The sequence below is a fragment of the Pundamilia nyererei genome, unplaced genomic scaffold (genome assembly GCF_000239375.1).
Source record: "Pundamilia nyererei isolate P.nyererei 1_Seehausen unplaced genomic scaffold, PunNye1.0 scaffold00141, whole genome shotgun sequence".
In the NCBI taxonomy this organism is placed as follows: domain Eukaryota; kingdom Metazoa; phylum Chordata; class Actinopteri; order Cichliformes; family Cichlidae; genus Pundamilia; species Pundamilia nyererei.
The window spans coordinates 860,226-869,769 of NW_005187542.1; the positions used below are offsets into that span (position 1 = coordinate 860,226).

At 38.1% G+C, this 9,544-nt stretch overlaps 1 protein-coding gene across 3 annotated transcripts in view; it reads right to left on the reverse strand.

Annotated features, from left to right (window-relative positions):
- The window catches only part of LOC102199769 (beta-1,3-galactosyltransferase 1-like), a 206,011-nt gene that overhangs the window by 55,130 nt on the left and 141,337 nt on the right, over nt 1-9,544 (reverse strand). The window contains exons 3-4 of one of the 3 annotated variants that reach the window (XM_005744244.1): nt 5,354-5,487; nt 2,115-2,206 (exon numbers count right to left, since the gene is read on the reverse strand). The gene's annotated coding sequence lies outside the window, so the exon portion shown is untranslated. Of the gene's footprint in view, nt 1-2,114; nt 2,207-3,046; nt 3,155-5,353; nt 5,488-9,544 lie in introns of those variants that run through there. The other 2 variants (XM_005744245.1, XM_005744246.1) reach the window with 2 other exon arrangements.

Here is a 9,544-nt window from a genome sequence, read left to right on the forward strand (position 1 = left end):
GAAATTATGGACTATGTAATACAACATACATTATAGCATAGAAAATGTTATATGGGATTATACAGACTCAGTATATACTGTACAAGTACATAGACAAACTAAATTAGCTGAGGCTGACATGAAAAAAGGTTATGAAATACGTTACAGTGCGACAAATTTTAGAGTAGACTGTTTCTCCGCACTGTACTCGGACCAGAATTACAGCAGTCAATACGCAATAATATGGAAATGTAATTTTTACCATTCAGTGACCAGGCCTGCATTGCAGCGTGCATTAAATCACCAATTAAAGCACCCATAGTCAGTTTTAAGAGCGTAGCGATCATCTTTCCATTGGTTTAATTAGGCTAATTAATTGCTATTTGAAACATTGCTCATTGTAATTACATTTAATCAAGGGGTGACCTATTAGATGGCGAGAATCATAATGGTTGTGAAGAAGACCTTTCTGCTGGTTACTTAAGCTTGACTGACTCTTGATGAAAAGAAGAGCTGGTATTTTAATTCATATTGTTGATGTAGTTAGACCAGACTAAAATAAAACAAACAAAGACCTACTTCTGAAAAAAAAATCAAAGGAATAGTTCATTATTGCAAAGGCACATTTTTGCAGTCTTTCACAGTCAAAATACGTCTGTGCAAAAATTCATTCACTGAAAATTGGACGTATATCAGAAAACATCAGCTTACATCAGTTTTCATTTATAATGCCCCATCTTTAGACCACTTGAATTACCTAAAACGGAGGGAAGTTCCTTCCATTTAAAGGGGTCATTACTATTTTGTGTTAGATAGTGGATGAACTAAGCTGCACCAAGGCCCAGTATAAGAAGTTGGGGTTAATTTGGTACTCTAATAGAGCCTAAGAAAAAATATGGAGTCGAAAACATGAATAAGATTCCTTTAAAAGATCACAGACCATCATTCTTCTGAGGGAATTTAACCACCCTCTCTGAACATTATGCACCTGATGAGACAGGCAAAACAAAACTGAACATGACGCACACAGGACAAATGACTATCAGAATAAAGCAGGAAACAAACAGAGGCCAGTCACAGGAAAACATGGAAAACACACAGACTCAGACTGACTGAATACAGGGAACGGGAGACAAGACTATAGCAAGACAGAATGAGGACAGAGAAACAGAGAAACCAGACAGACAAAAAAAGAACAAAAACTAGACACACCAATGAAGTCGGTGTCAGAAATACACAAATCCATGATGTTGTAAATAAATGTTTTAAGTCATTTCTAATTTTTAATGACTAGTCTCATTTTTGTCCAGAGTGGATGCCCATGAAAAACGTTTCCCAGTCCAGACTTCCAGTTTGATACAACACAATAACCAAATATCCCAACTGGGAAGTGTTAAACTTGAAACTTTCAAACAATCTCTTATTTTCATTAGGATGGAAATAATTACGACAAAGAATCTTTCCAAATTTGGCTGGGCAAATAGAAAATATTTTTAACGATCTGTGAAGGAACACACAATGAGCAAATATTCAGGCCTAGGCTACAGTACATCAGCCAAATCCACATTTTATACCCAATGATAGCAGACCTCCATATAACATGAGAGAGGAGATTGCTGTGATGAAAATCACTGCAAAATGGTATCTGCAAACCACAAAGTACAAGACCCAGAACCACTGGCTTCACCTGCAGTTGAAGTACTGCAGAGGAAATTTACAAAAAGCCATTCAAGAGCTTCAAGAACAGCTGGGAGAGGCTCGTAGGAGCAGACCCGAGTCTAACACTGAGGAGAACTTCACCCCTGAGGTGACTGAAGCTTCTGTTGAATACAGCAAGACAGCTAACACCACTGCAGAGCTGAGTCTGGAGACCTCAACACAAACAGCAGAAGCTCCACACACAGACTCCACAGAGCTGAAAACAACTAAGAAGCAGCATGAAGAGATCGAACAATTCTCAAAACTCAAAAACATCAGGAAGAGGAAGCTGCAAAACGCAAAGAACAAGAAGAGAGAATCCGCTGTGAGATCGCAGAGCTCAAAGCCAAACTCTGCGCCACTGAGGCCCTGCGTGAAAAAAGGATTTGAAGACACAGAACTTGAAACAAGAGTTGGAAAAGACCAAAGCTTCCTACCTGGAAATCGTAGAGAAGCAAAAATAGGAGAACGCAAACATCACAGAGAAACAGACGTAGAAAAGATCGTACTGCGGGAGACTTTGCAGTCTCTGCAAGAGACAAGAAAAAAACAAGAAACAGAGGCCAGCATTACTGAATTAGAAAATCCTCAGGACCAAAATAAGACAGGACAGGAGCCAATAGCAGAGAAACAAGCAAAAGTGGGGAAGCAAAGAAAAAGAAAAAACCCAAAAAGAAAATGAAGCGCATTGACAAAATGAAGTTTTTCCTCCCCACTGTCACCCAAGTGCTTGCACACAGCTTGTTTTTTTTCTTTTATTCAGTTCAGTTCAATTCATTCAAAAAAATTGGAATTGTGAAGATTGAATTTTGTCTGATTTAAAAAGTATTTAAAATGTCAAATTACCACAACGCAACAGCAGAAATAGTTTTTTGCTCTGTGGATAGTTTCCGCTATATCTGTGCTGTTGATGCCTTTGGGGGCATTTTTTATCAGTTAACCTGTTTTGGTTTTATCTCTAACATATTTACACACCTGTAACCATGACATTCCTTATGAAACAGAAAACTGGACACGTGACAGCAGTGCGAGAACTTTTGTCACTCACATCACTCATACTTCAGTCCAGGAAGATGTAGTTCACTGTCAGCTTTTACAGCCACGAGTGAAGGATCTGCTATCTGTTTAAAGTCAACACAGCTACAGTGCACATTTGTATCATCCCCTGTGTTGTGAATTTTATGAGCCATGTATCTGCTGATACATATGAGAAAGCAGCTTGCAGTGATGTATCTTCCTACTGCCATGCGGGCACGACAAACAGACAAGAAAAAGATATATAACTGTAACAAGACACTGCATTTTTTAAATTATTTATATAAGAGCGTATAAGAAACATTTAGGATTAGATAATGCAAGATATAGATACCTCTGCATTTTACACAGTCACATAGAAGTGAAATCACAGTTCATTCTGATGAGTAAGTGAGAAGAGCAGCAGACACTCAATATCTCTCAGTACAACCAGTCCAATAGCTTCTCGTAAGGACAGGATCAGGTCTCACAGTGGAGGGAGCAACTGTGGATATAAATCCAGCACACACACTGTTTGAGAAATACACACATATATCCAAGGCTAAAGATTTTGGCAGGAATGGGAATGGCATGAATAAAGATTTTCTGTTGTGCATGCTGAGGAATTATTTGTAGTCTCTTGTTTAATTACAAAGCTTCTCATTCATATGTCTCTCTTTACACTGTATTCTCAATTTCCTAAATATCATCTGTTGTTTTTCATCTCCAATTCTCACTGTTTCTATAATACCCAGATGGTGTTATTATGTCATGATAGCAGGTGTTTCATTAAGACTTGTAGTGCTGATACTAAGGATTGAGAAATTTACAGACAGGGACATTTTGATGACCCGGGCTACGCATCGAATGGTACCTCTGAGACAACGCATGATGATGTCTTTTAATTCAGCCTCAATTGGTATCTGGACAGAGTCAGGTCATCACAATCACACACTCCAGCAATCAACATTTGTATACATGCAATAGTGTCGTAATGTGTCGATTAGCCACACAGATATGGGAAATGTAGATACAATTACAGTGCCTTGTGACGTTGAATATCTGAACACAGTGTTACCCACCACCACTGCTATAACTGATCACTATGGCCGTTCACAGAAACAACATCAATGTAGCTTTTTTTCTGCTTCAGGGTAGATTATGCTCAAGATCTAAGAAACCACTGATTACTGATCAAACACTTCTCTGGAAATTAGTGTTACAGTCTATCAAAGATCCCAGTTTGTGGATAGTAAGAGGGCATATAGCTGAGCATGAGTGACATCCATCCATCCATTCTCTTCTGGCTATCCCAGCTGTCGGTCGAAACCGGTCGCCAGTCTGTCGCAGGGCGCATTTCTTTCATATAGTAATTCTACAACAGCAAAGCCATGTCCTTGCTGACCAGAGCCTCCTCAGTTCAAATTCTGTTTTCCTGTTCTTTAATCTCCTCCACTGTGAACAAGAGTTTTGCAGTCACAAGAATAACGCTACTGTCTTAACGATACAGCCAAAGAATTCATTAAATAAATGGATTAGTGTTATACTTTTTTAATACTACTTTTCAATATTTCAATACTTTTTAAATACTTTTTAAATTGTACAATTCATCCATGTAGTAGTGGGGACTTTTAAAACTTGGATTTGTACTGCTCATATATATACAAAAAAGTCCCACTCCCTGGAGGTGGCATGTGTGCTCCTTAAACTCAACCTCGATTAGAGGCCGTGGACTCTGAGGGTTCTGCACAATATCTTAACTGTTCCTAGGACTGCACTCTTGTTACACAGACCTCTGATGTTGTATTGTCTTATGTTCCTGCTCAGGTGGTTGATGTAATGTCTAAGAGGAGTTTCCATGTTGTGGTGAGAGAGGTAATTGCGGTTGGAAAGATCCGTCATGATTACAATTGTTATTCCTTTAGGAATAGAATAGAAGAATAGAATCAAACTTTATTAATGCCTTGGGGAGGTACCCTTAGGGAAATTATGATTAGAGCAAACACCAGTTCATGTTAAATCCAAAAAAAGACAAAAATAGGTACAGTAGATGTAGGTCATGTTTGGTGATGGTGCTGTTCATCTCTTCATTCCAGAGACTGGTTAGATGTCTGCCTTTGTGATGTTGACTGGTTCATGCTCTTCATCTCACTCTCCTAGATGTTTTTCCAGCTTTCCCCAGTTTCAGCTATCTCCTTCTGCTTTTATTCACTTGTAAACCATGGATGGTTCTTCAGAGAACACATTTATTGCCTTGGCTTCTGCCTCTCTGATATTTCTCTTTAGCCCAGTAGCCAGAGCTCTGAGTCTTTGCTTAGCAGTTTCTTGAGCCTCAGTTATGGACATCTCGTTGTACCTCTTTTCCTGTTTCTTATGACGTATTTCTGCACCTGAGTTAGCCTCCAGCATTCTTCCCCATGGGGGTTTTCCTCTGTTGCAGTAGCATATATGAGCTCATTGGTTTCAGTGAGTGAAACTGGCAGTGGGGATGTTGCATAGGGCAGTATTCACATCTGCAAGCGTCTCCTCAAATGCTCTTGGTTGGGTGGCTCCTGTCAGCTGGACCACAATTTTCATCCTTAGTCTAGATGCTGGGCATCATGCAGTTCTGGCCTAGCCCGGGAACCCTTAACGGATACATAGAAAAAAAAATAGGACTTACCGAGTTGATAAAGAACGCTGTGCCACCACTCAGTGTGATTGCTCTTATTAAGTATAGTGAAGACAGATAACAGGACACAGGGTAAGTTGATGTTGCTTCATAGTACAGGCTCCATGGTACAGGATGTGGTTCACCTGTGAAATATTAAAATATCAATTAGGAAAAAGACTGACACAGATCACCCAGTGGTGCTTAAGACCTCTGCATGTCACATTGATGAAAACTGCATAATTTTGTTTCTCTGTGGTTCCCAGTTTCTCAGAGCTGTCTAAGTAATGTTTTAACTGAAAATGTTCACTGCTGTTATTTCCAGTGTTTGCGTTTGATGTTATTAATCAGCATTAAAGCATTGTTCAGTTCATTATGTATCTTTACATTTACTGTTACCTGTTTTTCAGGATTTTCCACTCTTAACTAAAGATGAAATGTTTATGTTAAACAAATCTATGTGATTTGAACAAAGCAGCGTGGGAGAGAAAATGCGATGTTTTCTGTTTAATGTCATATGTATGTTGTATTATTTTACTGTTGGTCAAGGCAGCAACAGCTAAGCCTCAGATACAGACCTTTAAGTCTTAAAGCCAAAAAGCCAAAAAACACGAGCAAAAATAAGTTTATGTTTACAAAGAATAACAGGACTAAAGACAATTTAACGAGAGCGCCTTATTTTCACTACAACAGTCAATAAAATGTCTCTCTTAGTTTAAAAACTTGCCCAAGCTCAAACTCATGGCTGCGCCTTTTAAACCCGCTCTTAATTAGGTAGAAGTTGCCTAGCAACACAGCAGAAATTGTGAATGTGATAAGAAAAAATGCATGATGTTTAAAAGATCAAAACAAGCAATATGTTTAAAGGAAGAACTCATAATGCTTCAGTTCAGGGAAAGTCAGAACCGAGACATTAGTAAGATTTCAATGTCATCTTTCCATTTTATCTGACTCAAGCAGGATAACATAAAAACTTTCAAGCTGAATTGTATTAAACTTGTTGGTAACGTGGTTACCAATTAAAGGTCCTAAGTGAAACATCAGATGAAGGATCTCTTAAATCTCTTGAACCCCCCCCCAAAAAAAATATGCTATTAGTCAATCAAGTCTTAAAAATGATTAAACTAAACTAATATTGATAATACCACCTAATTTCATGAAACTTGGAGGAGCTACTGCTGCTATTAGACTGGCAGGGGCAGTGTGAAACATGCTGCTTCCCCAGTTTGTTAGTGATTCAGACATCGGCCACTTTATGTGTGAGATTTGACCCTACAATGAATGGAACCTAATGCAGGTTAGTCAGATGACTATTTTTTGATAGTTACCTTAATATTTGGGTAATTATGGTCTATGGGGACACACCCACCACTTTTTAATCATATCACATAATTATCAAAATATAGTTTATAAACTGAGTCTGTGTTTGGATCCCATTTTAATGTCTTAGAGGCTTCCTCTCCTTCACCGTTTGCAGTTTTTCCCCCTTATGTTTTCACTGTTTAGGACATTTTCCAAAACAGTCATATCTTTTAGTGAGGTGAGCAACTGAAGGGGCAAAGACATGAGATTGTCCTATTAAAATAGTCATATTCAGTTCATATTTTAATAGGGAAATGAAAAAGAGTGCATGTTAAAAGGGGCTGAAATGGCATTCAGTTTATTGGCCTTTGGCAAATTATTATTACATTTAAAATTCTTTATTTAAAAATGAAATCTCATTGAGATGGGGATTGCTTTGTGAACAGAAAACATACAATCTGAGACTAGACAGACATAAAACAAAACACAAATACATACTGCAGGTATAACCTTTAAAATATTCTGATTAAAAAAGAGAGAATGTAGTTTCTATTTTTCATTCAGTTCATTTTATTTGTATAAAGCAGTTTTTTTTAACCTAGTTTGGCTAAGTTCAGCGTTATTAAGAGGTGCAACTTGTGCTAAAATGTCCTGTGACCTGACATTGTAAGTACTATATTTAAATGTACCAAGGGAGAAGAGGAAATTGGGCATTCTTTGAAGTAAAACTTTATAAATAAGAATTGTGCACGTTTTTGTTTGATAAGATAAAAAAAGATCAAACCTTTTCGTCTAGGATCAAATGGTGAGTGAGAAGTATTTGGACAAGAAAAACATAGTAGTTTACCAGATGTTTTCAGGACTCGAAAGCTATTAATTCATATGAAATAAAACATGAAGGCAGAGTTTTACTGATGGCTAAGGTCAGATTTTTTCTCTGTTCTGTACTGTAGGTTTAAGGACAGAGAAATACAGGGTCAAATTCTTAAAACTTCTACCTAACTGATAGGTCAACTAAAATAGACAGAAGAAGACATCTCTCACATAGAGGCCAGAATTTCCATCACTGTGCCCTGATTTCACTGTTCCATCAAGTTTTCAATATAAATGGAGACTGGCTTAAGCTCGCCTGCCGTGTCAGATGGTGCACACAGGGACAACAGGACGAGATGTAGACTGTGATTAACACTTCTGATATCCACCATCATTTCTCAGTTCAGATGGCTTTTTTCTTCTATCCTTCTTGGCCTTTAGATGTAAGATAAGATGAAACTTTAATGATCGCCCTGGAACGGGGTCAATGGAGCCACAAACAGTAACAAGACAGAGCGAAGAAATAGAATACAAAGGCGAGATCAGGCCATATAAATACATGCAGACAGCGAGTATGAAATAAACTAGAAAAAAATACTCATATAGGTGATAAATGGGTGGAAGTACACAAAATGTAAACAGCATTACTATAATGTATTGAACAAAATTACGTATACAAACATGAAAATGTAGTTTCTTTAAAAACAACAGTAATAAAGCAGTCACTGAAATGACAGCTCTACAAATGTTGTTCTTTAAAATGTCTATAGGGATGATTTAGTTTGAAGTATTCATGAGCTGACAGAGTTTTCCTCAGAACTGCAGGCAGGATGTATCATTGACTGCTAACTCCTCTATTTTTCATCAAAGACTCATCACCAAAGGTTGAACTGGAGACCTCTAGGTATGATATTCAAAAGGAAAAAACACACAAAAAAACAACTCTAGCTGCCGTCTGGGATGTCTTGCATGTTACACCTTCACACAGGCACTTAAACATGAATGTGAAGGCAACAATCAAAACAAACTGAAAAGGTTTTCACACTGTGAAGCGAGGAGAGGCTGGTGGAGAGGGTAAGGCATGTATAGTAACTTATAGTATTCAACTAATATAAATATACGTATATGCTATGTGAAAAAGGCAGTGAATGCTGGTGTTGTGAAAACAGCGGGAAGTTAGTTATTGTTGCTTGGACCGACAATTTACCTCACTGTAGAACTGCCCTTGAAAACCATTAGGGTATTTGACATAAAAAGTTTTACTGATGGTATAAGGTCAAACAGAAAGAGAGTAGTGACTTAGACACCTCGTAAAAAACATTTTTAAATACTTTTCATGGGGGAAAATAAGCAAAAATGGCCACAATCACAGAACTTGAAAAAGTTGATATCTTGGCTGCCATGTGTAAAAGTTCTTCATCATTTTATATTAACTAAAAGGATACCCTTGCTTTGCCTGTGCATTGTTTGTGATTGAGCAATGAGCTTTTTTTCTGCCTTGATCTGTAACAAATCAGTGAAAAAAGCTGAGGAGCCATTTATTTCCCCACAGGAGTACTCACCAGGACCCAAATTCAGGTCAAACTGAGTACTGTGTTCAGCGGCACTGGCTAATCACCACATTAGAGCATCTGATTTGCTTTTCAGTGTTTTTGCAAAATGCAAAGCTGAGCTCAAAGTACCACAAAATGACAGACATGGAATAGCTGTTTCTCACTGTGGCAAAACCACTGGAATCCTTAAATGGAGTTTAAAGATCGTTCTGACCTTTGAACTCTTGAAAATGCTTTTCCCCTCAAGCAGGAGCACGCTGCGTGACTGCTGTTAAGAGTTCATAATGTACAGAAGCTGCTGGGATAAAATCTAATTTGGACATTTGTCCCAGACTCTGCACTGCAGCTGCATAATGAATCCAATAAACACAATACACAACTGCCAGGCACTGATGTTAATGGGAACTCCAGAAGTGCTCTAGAAAAGGTGGAGGTCTAGCAGTGTACATTCAGTGGGACTTGTGGTGTAATTGCATTGTACAGTAGATGTTAATGCAGCCGGTCAGTGTAGTTAGGCTGATGGCAGCTAGAGGGC